A 12,536-nucleotide genomic window follows, 5' to 3' on the forward strand; every position below is an offset into this window, starting at 1 on the left:
GTGAATGCAATGTTGGCATTCATTTCTAGAGGAATAGAGTATAGGAACAGGGATGTGATGTTGAGGCTCTATAAGGCGCTGGTGAGACCTCACTTGGAGTACCGTGGGCAGATTTGGTCTCCTTATTTAAGAAAGGATGTGCTGACATTGGAGAGGGTACAGAGAAGATTCACTAGAATGATTTCAGGAATGAGAGGGTTAACATATGAGGAACGTTTGTCTGCTCTTGGACTGTATTCCTTGGAGGTTAGAAGAATGAGGGGAGACCTCATAGAAACATTTCGAATGTTGAAAGGCATGGACAGAGTAGATGTGGCAAAGTTGTTTCCCGTGATGGGGGAGTCCAGTATGAGAGGGCATGACTTAAGGACTGAAGGGCGCCCATTCAGAACAGAAATGCGAAGAAATTTTTTTAGTCAAAGGGTGGTGAATCTATGGAATTTGTTGCCACGTGCAGCAGTGGAGGCCAAGTCATTGGATGTATTTAAGGCAGAGATTGATAGGTATCTGAGTAGCCAGGGCATCAAAGATTATGGTGAGAAGGTGGGAGAGTGGGACTAAATGGGAGAATGGATCAGCTCAAGATAAAATGGCAGAACAGACTCGATGGGCCGAATGGCCGACTTCTGCTCCTTTGTCTTATGGTCTTACGAATGAACTCCATATCATTGGGGGTGGGGGGGCGCGGATTCAGGGATTGATGGACAGGAAATACAGGAAGGTAGTTATACCTAACACAAGAGATTCTGCAGATGCTGGAATTCCAGAACAACACACATAAAATGCTGTAGTGACTCAGCAGGTCAGGCAGCATCTATAGAAATGAATAAACAGTCAACATTTTAGACCAGGACCTTTCATCAGGGCTGGAAAGGAAGGAGGAAGATGCCAAAATAAAAAAGCTGGAGGTGGGTAAGAAAGACAAGCTAGAAAATGTTAGGTGAAGCCAGGTAGCTGGTAAAGCTAAAGGGTTGGAGAAGAAGGAATCTGATAGGAGAGGAGAGCGGACCATAGGAGAAAGGGAAGGAGGAGGGGCACAGGGGTGTGTAAGGGGCAGATGAGAAGAAGGGGTAAGAGGCCAGAGTGAGGAATTGAAGAGGAGGGATAAGGGAGGGAAAAAAAAGTACCAGAAGGAGAAATCGATGTTCATGCCATCACGTTGGAGACTATGTAGACAGAATATGAGGTGTTGCTCCTCCACTTTGAGTATCCTAACCATGGCAGGAAAGGGGATGGGGATAGGAATTAAAATGTTGGCCACCAGGGATTTCCACTTTGGCGAATGGATCAGAGGTGTTTGACAAAGCAGACCCAGATACAATAGACAAGCCCAACAGATTTGCAGTGAAGCGTTGCCTCACCTTGAAGGACTGTTTGGAGCCCTGACTGGAGGTGAGAGGAAGAGGTGAATGGGCAGATGTAGCATTTCTGTCATTTGCAAGGATATGTGCCGGGGCAGATTAGTGGGGAGGGACAAATGAACAAGGGAATCAAGGAAGGTGCGATCCCTGAGGGAAGTGGAGGGCGGGGGCTGGTAGGGGGAGGTAAAAATGTGTTTGGTAGTAGGATCCCATTGAAAATGGCATAAGTTGTGGAGTATGATGTGCTGGATGCAGAGACTCATAGGGTATTAGATGAGGACAAGAGGAACTCTCTCCCTGTTCGGAAGGCGGGAAGATTGGATAAGTGCGGATGTTTGGGAAATGGAAGAGATGCAGGTGAAGGTAGCGTCAATTTTGGAGGAAGGGATACCCCATTCTTTGAAGAAACAGGACATCTGATATCCTGGGGAAAAAAAGCTTCATCCTGGGAACAGATACAGTGGAGTTGAAGGAACTAAGAAATGAGATTAGCATTTTTATAGGAGACACAGTAGAAAGCGGCATAGTCAAGATAGCTGTGGGAGTTGGTAGGTTTTTAAAAGATGTTGGTAGACATTTTGTCTCCAGAGATAGAGACAGAGAGATCGAGGAAGGGGAGAGAGGTGTCAGAAATGGACCAAGTGAATTTAAAGGCAGGGTGGAAGTTGGAGGCAGAGTTGATGAAAATGCTAAGCTCGGGCATGGGTTCGTGAATCAGCAAAAATGCAGTCATCAATGTAGCACAGAAAGAGTTAGGGGGCATTACTGGGGATGGCTTGGCATATGGACTGTTCTACACAGCTAACAAAAAGGCAGACCCATGAGGGTGCTACCGGCTACCCCTTGAATTCAGAGAACATGGGAGGAGCAAAAGGAGAAATTGTTGATGGTGAGGACCAGATCTGCCATTCGGAGGAGGTTGGTGATGGAAGGGAACTGGTTATCCTGAGAAAGAAGCAGAGAGCTTTAAGGCCTTCTTGTTGGGGGTAGAAGTGTACAGGGACTGGATATCAATGGTGAAAATAAAGTGATCAGGGCCAGGAAATTGAAATATGTTGAGGAGATTTAGATCATGTGAAGTGTCATGGATGTAAATGGGAAGGGAATGAACCAAGGGGGATAGAATACACCTAACGTGCAGGACACAGATGGGATAGGTAGCTAATGGAAGGCACCGCTGTGACGATTCCCCTTAATAACAATTCACAGCTGAACCTTTTGATCATGTTTCCATGCTTTTATGCATTAAGTTGCTGCCACATGTTGGGTGGACAACCTAGCAGAGGAAAGCCACGGCAGTCCAGTATCTGGTTAGCTAGTTCTGTGATGCAGAAGGGAAGGGTGTAGAAGAGAGATGCAAGGCTGATAGGTGATTCATCGGTTAGGGGCAGACAGATGGTTCTGCAAGCAAGAACGAGATTCCTGGATGGTATGTTGCCTCCCAGATTACAGAGTCGCGACATCTCGGATTGAGTCCATAACATTTTGGGGGGGGGGGGTGGTGAGTATCCAGAGCTTGTGCTCCACATCTGTTGCAATGACACATGCAGGTAGGGTGCCGAGGTCCTAGTGAGTGAGTACAGGGAATTAGGTGCTAAATTAAAGGATAAGACTCCAGGGTTGTGAATCTGAATTGCTACCTGTACCACATGCTAGTGAGGCCTAAATAGGAAGATAAGATGTGTCTGAGGAGATGGTGCAGAAGGGAGGACTTCAGGTTTTCCGATCATTAGGCTCTCTTGCAGGGAAGGTAGGACTTGTACAAATGGGATGGTTTGCACCTGAACTGGAGAGGGACTAATATCCTTGTTAGTGATAGTTTGGGAGGTTTAAACTAGAGTTGCAGGGGACCGGGGCCGGATAGTGGAGTGGTTGTGGGGAAAGATGTTGTTAAGCCTACATACAAAGATCAGAATCTGAATCGAGCATGGTGGGACTAATAGTTTCAGTTGCGTCTATTTCATTGTGAGGAGCATAGTAGGTGAGGTGGATGAGCTTACAGCATAGAGCAGGACGAGCTGGAGAATTCGTCGACTAAGACTATATGGTTGTTGGTGTTGTTCCTCTCTGAGCCTTGTGGCGCATCAGGTGGCAACCTGCCATTTCTTTAGCAGCTTCGTCTGTTGTGTTTTACAAGGTCGAGTTGCTAGCTCACGCTCAGCCCAGCACGGATGGAAAGTGTGCAAGGAGCCAGCCTGGTTCACTCACCCAGGACCACTCACTTCAAAGTCTAATGCAGATGCAACTACACCACCGGTAAGGCTGTAAGGCTGTATGGGCAGAGCTGAGAAATAAGAAAGAGATGACCACATTAATGGGATTATGCATTCAGTGGCCACTTTATTAGGTACTCTGCGTGTGTGTGTGTGTGTGTGTGTGTGTGTGTGTGTGTGTGTGTGTGTGTGTGTGTGTGTGTGTTTGTGTATAATGCATTAGGGTTCAGGTTCGGGTCTGAACATTAGCTGAACCTCTTGGCCATGTCTACACACTTTTTATTCAATAAATTACTGCCACTTGATTGGCTGATTTTAAATTTGCATTAGCATTGTCAGATCTAACCAATCTTACAGAGTTTTTTGAGGAAGTTACCAGAAAGTTGAAGAAGGCAAGATAGTGGATGTTAACTACATGGATTTTAGGAAAGTCTTTGACAAGGTCCCACATGGGAGGTTAGTCAAGAAGGTTTAGTCGCTTGGCATTCAAGATGAATGTGAAGTAAATTAGAAATTGTCTTTGCAGGAGAAGCCAGAGAGTGGTAGTAGATGGTTGCCTCTCTGACTGGAGACCTGTGACTAGTGGTGTGCTGCAGGGATTAAGGCTGGGTCCGTTGTTGCTTGTCATCTATATTAACGATCTGGGTGATAAAGTAGTAAACTACAACAGCAAATTTGTGAATAACACCAAGGCTGAAGGCTCAATGGAAAGTGAGGAAGCAATCAAAGCTTGCAGCAGGATCTGAACCAGCTGGAAAAATGGGCTGAAAAATGCCAGATGGAATTTAATGTGAGGTGTTGCATTTTGGGAGGATGAAACGGGGTAGAATTTATGGGATCAATAAAGTATGACTGTGGCTATGACTATGACTAGGACACTGAGAAGTCTGGTAGAACAGACAGATCTGGAAACACAGATGCATAATTCATTGAAAGTTGCCTCACAGGTAGATAGGTTCATGAAGAAAGTTTTTGGCACATTGACCTTCATAAATCAAAGTCCTGAGTACAGGAGTTGAGATGTTATGTTGAAGTTGTATGAGATTTTGGTAAGTCTAATTTGGAGACTTGTGTGCAGTTCTGGTCACCTGTCTACAGGAAACATATCAATAATATTAAAAGTGTGCAGAGAAAATTTAGAAGGATGTTGCAGCACTTCAGGACCTGAATTATTGGGAAAGGTTGAATAGGTTAGTATTTTAGCCTTTGGAACATAGACGATTGAGGGAAATTTGATAGAGCTATACAAAATTATGAAGGGTATAAATAGGGTAAATGCAGGCAGATTTTTTCCACTGAAATTGGGTGAGACTAGAACTAGAGCTCATGGATTAAGGATGAAAAGTGAAATGTTTAAAGGGAAAATGAGGGGATACTTCTTCACTCAGAGGGTAGTAAGGGTATGGAATGAGTGCCAGCAGAAGTGGTGGATGCAGGTTTGATTTCAACATGTCACAGAAAATGTCACTACAGTGTTCAGGCAAGACAGACTGGAGAACTTGTCTAATGAGGCATTAGGGGTAGATCTGAAGAGTAAGAAAGCTATGATCACATTAATCCGGCTATTTACAGACTACCCAAAAGGATTTAGAGGACCAAATTTGTAGAGAGATCACAGACTCTTGCAAGAAACATAGGGTTGTTACAGTAGTTGATTATAACTTTCCATATATTGACTGGAACTCCCATATTGGAAAAGACTAGATGGGATAGAATTTGTCAAGTGTATTCAGGAAAGTTTCTTTTATCAGTCCATAGAAATCTGAACAAGAGAGTGTGTGATACTTGATTTGCTATTAGGGAATGAGATAGGGCAGAGGACAGAAATTTGTGTGGGGGAATACTTTCCATCTAGCAATCATAATGCCATTAGCTTCAAAGTAAATATGCAAAAAGATAGGTCTAGTCAATGGGTTGAGATTCTAAATTGGAGAAAGGCCAGTTTTGATGGTATCAGAAAGGATCTGGCAAGTGTGGACTGGGAGAGATTGTTTTCTCACAAAGCTGTGTTTGTTAAGTAGGAGGCCTTCAAAAGTGAAAGGGGAATGGGAATTGGAATTAAAATGTTTGGCCACCAGGAAGTCCCGCTGTAGCATTTGGAGCAGAGGGGCTCAAGGTGTTTAGTTCTGACCCCATTTGCGTTCTAATGTGTTGGACCATATCCTCCTCTTGTGCCAAGATGAGGGGTCCCTCAGGGTGAAGGGGCCACACCTTATATTCCATCTGGGAAGCCTCCAAATTGATGGCATGAATATCAATTTCTCCTCCCAATAAACAAATCCCCCCCCACCCCCACTTCCTCTATTCCTCATCTCACCTGCCTATAACTTCCCCTGGGTCCCCTGTTCCTTCCCTTTCTCCTATGCTGCACTCTCCTCTCCTACCAGAATGCTTCTTCTCCAGCCCTTGACCTTTCCTACCCACCTGACTTCACCTATCATCTTTCAGCAACTTCCTTCCCCTCCCCCCACCTTTTTATTCTGGCATCTTCCCCCTTCGTTCTCAGTCCTGAAGAAGGGTCTTGGCCCGAAACGTTGACTATCTATTCATTTTCATAGATGCTGCATGACTTCCTAAATATCCCCAGCATTTTGTGTGTGTTGATTTAGGTTAGGACTTTATTCCTTGGAACATATAAGATTGAGGGGAGATTTGATAGATTTGATAGAGGTATACAAAATTATGAGGGGTATAGATAGAGTAAATGCAAGCAGGCTCTTTCCACTGAGGCTGGGTGGGACTACAACAAGAGGTCATTGGTTAAAGGTGAAAGGTGAAAACTGTAAGGGGAGCCTAGGGGAAACTTCTCCACTCAGTGGATTGTGAGAACGTGGAACAAGCTGCCAGCGCAAGTGATGAATCTAAGCTCGATTTCAAAGTTTTAAGAGAAGTTTGGAAAGGTACATGGATGGTAGGGGTATAGAGGGCTATGGTCCCAATGCCGATTGATAGGAGGAAGCAGTTTAAATGGTTTGTCACAGACTAGATGGGCTGAAGGACTTGTTCGTGTGCTGTACTTCTCTATGATTCTATGGCTCTACTAAAGAGAAATTTGGATAGGCACAGGGCATGGAGGGCTGTGGGCTGGGTGCAGGTCAATGGGATGAAGTTTGGCATTATCTAGATGGGCCAAAGGGCTTCTTTCTGTGTTGTAATGTTCTACGATTCTATGACTCTCCACTGGTGGAAACGTCCCAACATCTAATCTGTCTATCCCCCTTAGGATATTTTATGTTTGAATAAGGTCACCTCTCCTTCTTCTAAACTCTATGGTATACAGGCAAAACTAGTTAGACTTCCTTGGTAGAATCTCATTCTCATCCAAGGGATTCGCCCGATGTTTGTCCTTTATATTGCTTCCATTGTGATACATTTGTTTTAAGAAAGGAACTCAAATCTGTGTGTATTATTCCTGGTGAGGCCTCACCAACACCCTGTAGAATTGCAAAAAAAAAGAAAGCCTGCCTATTTTCAAACCCCATTCCCTCAGCACAGAAAGCTATTTATTCCATTTGCTTTGGTGGAGGAATGCTTTCATTTTTAGAGAACATTGTTGCAATGTCAGAGAACACCGAATTACAGCCAATCCCAATACGTGCCATTGAATACACAAATCAGAATGTAACGTCTTATCCATAGAGTGAGAGAGAGACAAAATAAAAGTATCAGGAAGGACAAAATTCATTGGAACATTGCAAGCATTAAGTCATCTGTACTATGGAATTTGGCATTGATGGATTTAACATGATTACATTGTTCCTAAGGATTTGGGTATAATTTGAAGACAAACAACATATTTGTGCCACTGATCAAAAACTCAAGCTAATAGCTAGAGGTAAAGGAGCAGAAAAAGACATTTAGGGAGAATTCTAGATCTGGGCACAGGTGTCCACAGGAAAGAGGAGCAGGCCTCTCGGCCCTCCTCCACTATTTGCTGGAATTATATTCCTTAAACTTAGCTCCACTTTTCTACCTATAGCACGGCATGGTAGCAGTTAGCACAATGCTATTACAAGCCCAGCAATCACCAATCAGCATTCAAATCCCACCACTGCCTGTAAAGACTTTATACGTTCTCCCCATGATGGCATGGGTTTCCACCAGCTGCTCTCATTAACTCCCACGTCCCAAAGACAGATGGTTTAGGCTAGTGAATTGTGGGCATGCTATGCTGGTGCCAGAGTCATGGCAACACTCCTAGGCTGCCCAGCACAATCCTCACTATCTGATGCAAATTACACCTATCACTATGTTTCAATGTTCATGAGACAAATAAAGCTAATCTTTAAACCTTTACATTTATCTGTTCTCTATAATCCTTGATTATCCCATAATCCAAAAATCTATTTTATCCCTGTATGATGTGAAATCCCGATGTGTTTGGAGTGAAGAATTCCAAAGACACATAACCCTCCTCATTTCATGCTTACAAAGTCAAAGCTAATCCTAAAACTCTATTCTTACTTCCAGCTTGTCTCATCCCAAGAGACATTCTTTCAACCCATGCCCTGCAATAGAGATATTAGAGAGATTAGATTCTTTTGTCTCCCGAACTGCAAAATATAGAGTCATTCTGCTCAATATTTCCACACTAATCAATGAGCAATAAAAATCAGGGATCAGCAAGGGTCTGGAATGGGAAGTTGAGAGGGATGTCAAGTGGGTGCAGAGTAGAGAGAGGAGAGGCAAAGGGCAGGGAAGGGAGTTGAAAGCACAGACAAGAATTTTAAAATCAAGGTCTTGGTGGTCCAGGAACCAACTGTGGCCAAAAACACAGGTTCCATGTGTTCACCTTGAGTTTTCATCTCCATGCTGCCTATTAGAACAATCATCCAAGATACAATGAATGCTTCTGCATGTAGAAGACTCAATTTTCTCTCAGTGCTACTCTCTTTCCCTCCTGTTTTCAAACTGTCAGGATGCTTGCCCGACAATTAGCATTAATTGAGCAGGAATTTCATTCAGTGAAATACTGGAAGAACAAAGCCATTGCCTTGTCAAAGATTTTGCTCTGCAGTCATTTTCTCCCCAGTATCTTTCAAGAACTGAATCATTGTTTTCTATTTTGGTGCTTGTTTTACCCCACAAAGTTCATTTGGCCACATATCCACACTGTCAGAAATAATCACTCTTTCACTTTCTGTGAAATCCTGCAACTACTTCCTGTAACCACATCCTGCAACTTTGGTAGTCAAACCCTCAGTCTACACTTTAATATTTATTCTCCTACTTCAAGGGTCTGTGATTGTCCTCATGATTTCCCAGAACTCCATTACTCATTGCTGAATTTGCAATATCCCATGTGTCCAATCTTTGTGCTTGTTACTTTACAGGTATTCGGTAAAGCAATACTTTAATTCCTAACCCCACCCTCTGCTCGCCTCCCATTCTTCTGTTGCAATTTTCCCCAAATTTAATTGTTCTACCAGTAACATCTGTGCTTTCAGCTAACTAAATATTATAGTTATACCACTCCTTACATTAACCTCTACTGTTCTGCCTCTTTTTTTGACAATCCCTAAAACACTCACTCTTGCTCAAACTTTTAATTATTTACCCAAATATCACCTTGAGGTTCTGTATCAGTTTTTGTTTGATAATACTTCTTGGAATGCTGCTTCATCCAGCTGTATACATGTGTACAGTTGAATAACAATTAAACTTGATCTTGACCTTGAAAATCACTTACGGACAAGCACTGGTGACCAGGACTGGACTGACTGCAAGTTAGGATAGAGGCTTTTGAATTAACTTGATCCAGTGTGGTGTGCTTGCTAATATAATTCACAGACCATCCTTTTCTTTATTATTATGAGTTTAATGTGGTATTTGAAAATCAAAACAAATTGTTCAGGTTGCAACAATCATGTTAATTCTTTTAAACAATTCTCAGGAAATTAATTTTGGAAGGGATAGAACACAACTATGCAAACCTCGGCAGCCATTATCTCACACCCTCTTCCCGAGTTAGTCATCTGGGATATTGACCTTGTCAATACCAGGCACTTATTTCAGACAGTTAATATTCATGTGTGGGAGTCTGCAGCCAGTGTCGACAAACTAAACTGGAGGAATAGCTCAATCCGTTCCTGTATTAATATCATCTACTTCTTGAAGTTCTGAATATCCATTGGGAGCAGGAATTACGAATGCTTTTTTTAAAAATAAATATCTCCCTAATCTTAAAACGAATATCAGAGTTGTATTGTACATGCATACATTGACTATAAAATTCTGAAACAAGGCCCGCATCGTGTACCAAATGTCACCGCCGTCTTCAACCAGTTCAGCGCCTACCAGCAATCAAACTTGATGGAAGTCTCCACATAATTGCACATCCATTTGTTTAAATACCAGCTACTCGCTACTTCAGTAATCAGACCAACATGCCAACACAATTAGTATCTTCTTATGATGCTTTTAAACACAAAGGGAAGATGGAAATTTATGAATCGGCCCAGATGGAGCATTGCCTCCGCATGGTGATTTGGGAAAGTTAAAAAAAAGGCCTTGGAAGAGGTGCAGGGATCGTTTACCAGCAAGCTGCCAGGAATGACGGAATACTGGAATACGATTAACAGTGGTTATGTGATGGAAGTTTCCAGGGTGACAAAATAAGGCTTGGAAAAGCAAACAAAAACTATTTTCTCTGACAAGTGCCTCGGAATTCAGAGACTTGAAACTATTGTTAACATATTCAGAGAGGAGTTGGAGAGAATGTTCGCCGCTCAAGGATTGGCATGCACACTCTACCCAAGGAGGAGGTCCGAAATGGTACAGATAATCTGGCGTTCGACTGTTCCAAAATGCGGACGGTTCGGCATTGGACTCCCTCGTCAGTTCAGGAGTGCGTCCAGACAGCAGGCGGGATACACAGCTGGGGACGGGATACGGACTGTCGACCAGGTGTGTAGCCGGAGCTGGATGGAGGCAGGAGAACCAGGGGTCGGAAACACGGGCCGATAGGTGGCCAGAGCGGGATTACTTGTATATTTCCCGCTGCTTTAAAACTCGCCGGGTTCACTGGGATACAGTATTTGCATACTACTATGGGACGTGTAAAAGGGGGAAATAAAAGTTTGTTTAGATATTGTAACATCCAATCGACCCGATAATTTGCTACACCGGCTTATTCCAGATGATGCCCGGTTACCGGAGTGGATGCCGTTGCCAACAACCATTTTAGAAGAAATTGGACAGTTGCACGGATGAGGAACAGACAGGGTTTTGGGACAACGAGCGGCGTGTGGCGCCGAACACGAATGCGCTTTGAAAAAGCCAGCAATCACGGGGACTGAGCGGCCGCTTCCTCTGTAAGGGATTTACATGATTTACAAAACACTCTATTCACCAAGTGGCTCCTCTTCAGTGCACCAACTGGGCGTCGGGGGCACGGAAGTACGTTTACAAAGCAGACAGACAATGATGTATCTGTTTGTGGCTGCCACTGGCTCGCCTGCTTCTTGTAAACAAACTATAACCAGGCTTACATTTATGCAAATCCAGCAACGCAGACAGAAACTCCGAATCCACAGCCACGCCGGTGCAGCTTCAATCCCTTTGCAGAGGTCCACAGTTCGGAGGTCAGTGTCCTCCGGATCAAGTGGTCCTAAACATTTCACAATGTCGGTAGAAAACTGTTGAACTGCTTAGAACCACTGCATCCAGAGGACTTTTTGCCGATCGACAACACCAGGACATTCCTCCCCGACCCTATTCCTTCCGTGGAGAGCGAGTCGCTTCTTCATTCTCGGTCCGGCCGGGAGGTAGAACGTGGACCGCTGGTAAAGCGAGAGAAGGAAAATAACTTTAACACAAGTTCAGGGAAAGATGGTTATTCACCTTAACTAAATCTAGCAACTCAACCTGCCCTCAGCTGCTCCATCCCTGGCTTCCTGTTGCTGTGAGCAGTCGCCGGCAGCTGCAAAAGTCTCGACGGACCAAGTTTATTGCAACTCGAGCACCCACTAACCTTTTTTTCACCAGTTCCCATTTCCCAGACCAGGGCAGTGCCTGCACTTCCCCGTGGTCCCGGGTTCTCTTCTGCAAAACCGGCAGCTCACAGCTCCGTTTTATAGCGCTCACCGGGAGCGGCAGAGCTCGCTGGAATGAAGTCCTCTCCTGACTTACCAGTTCTTCTAGGTTGCATCACCTCTTGCAGATTCTCTCCTGGGGAAGGGTGTGGGGAAGCCAAAACCTGTCACCAGCGCCCGGCCGCACGGCATCCAACTGCTGATCCGGTTCGCTGAGCTCAGAGTCTGCTAGGTCTGACTAATGAACACCCCACCCACCTATACAAGTGGGGTCAGGGTGTAGAGCAGAAGGCATGGCACGTACACCAGTGTCGAATAGGGCGTTCTCAAACCCCTGTTCTTTATGCATGGACTCGCAAGCTGGGGGATAGACTTAAGGGACGCCCGTGCGAGCCGCCGCTGTACTGGCAGCTTGGGGCCAGGAAGTTGGGAGCCTGGGTCTTTCTCCCAGCTCTCGCAACCCACGCTCCACAGCAAAACCTAGTTGTTGCATTGGTAGAGGGAGCGACAAGTTTAACTGGGCGCTTGATCCTGAAAGGCTGAAAACCTCTAATATTTATAACAATGTGATTTAAGTCCTTCGGAGTAGCGAATTTCAAAGATTCAATACCACGCAAACAAATTGGGGAGCACTTCGTCGAGCACCTTTGTTCCATTCACCGCAAAAGGCGGAATTTCCCGGCGACTGCCCATTTTAATTCTACTTCCCATTCCCATTGCGAAATGTTGGCCAAGGCCTCCTCTACTGTCATGATGAGGGAACTCCCAGGTTGGAGGACAACACCTCATATTCCGCCGGAGAAGCCTCCAACCTGATGGCAAGAATATCGATTTCTATAATTTCCCGTGATTTCTCTCCACCCCTCCCCTTTTTTCTTTTTTAATTCCCCATTCCCTCTCCCCTCCTGCCCCTTGTCTTTTTCTCAATT

Source organism: Mobula birostris, chromosome 1, assembly GCF_030028105.1.
Source record: "Mobula birostris isolate sMobBir1 chromosome 1, sMobBir1.hap1, whole genome shotgun sequence".
NCBI classification, from domain to species: domain Eukaryota; kingdom Metazoa; phylum Chordata; class Chondrichthyes; order Myliobatiformes; family Myliobatidae; genus Mobula; species Mobula birostris.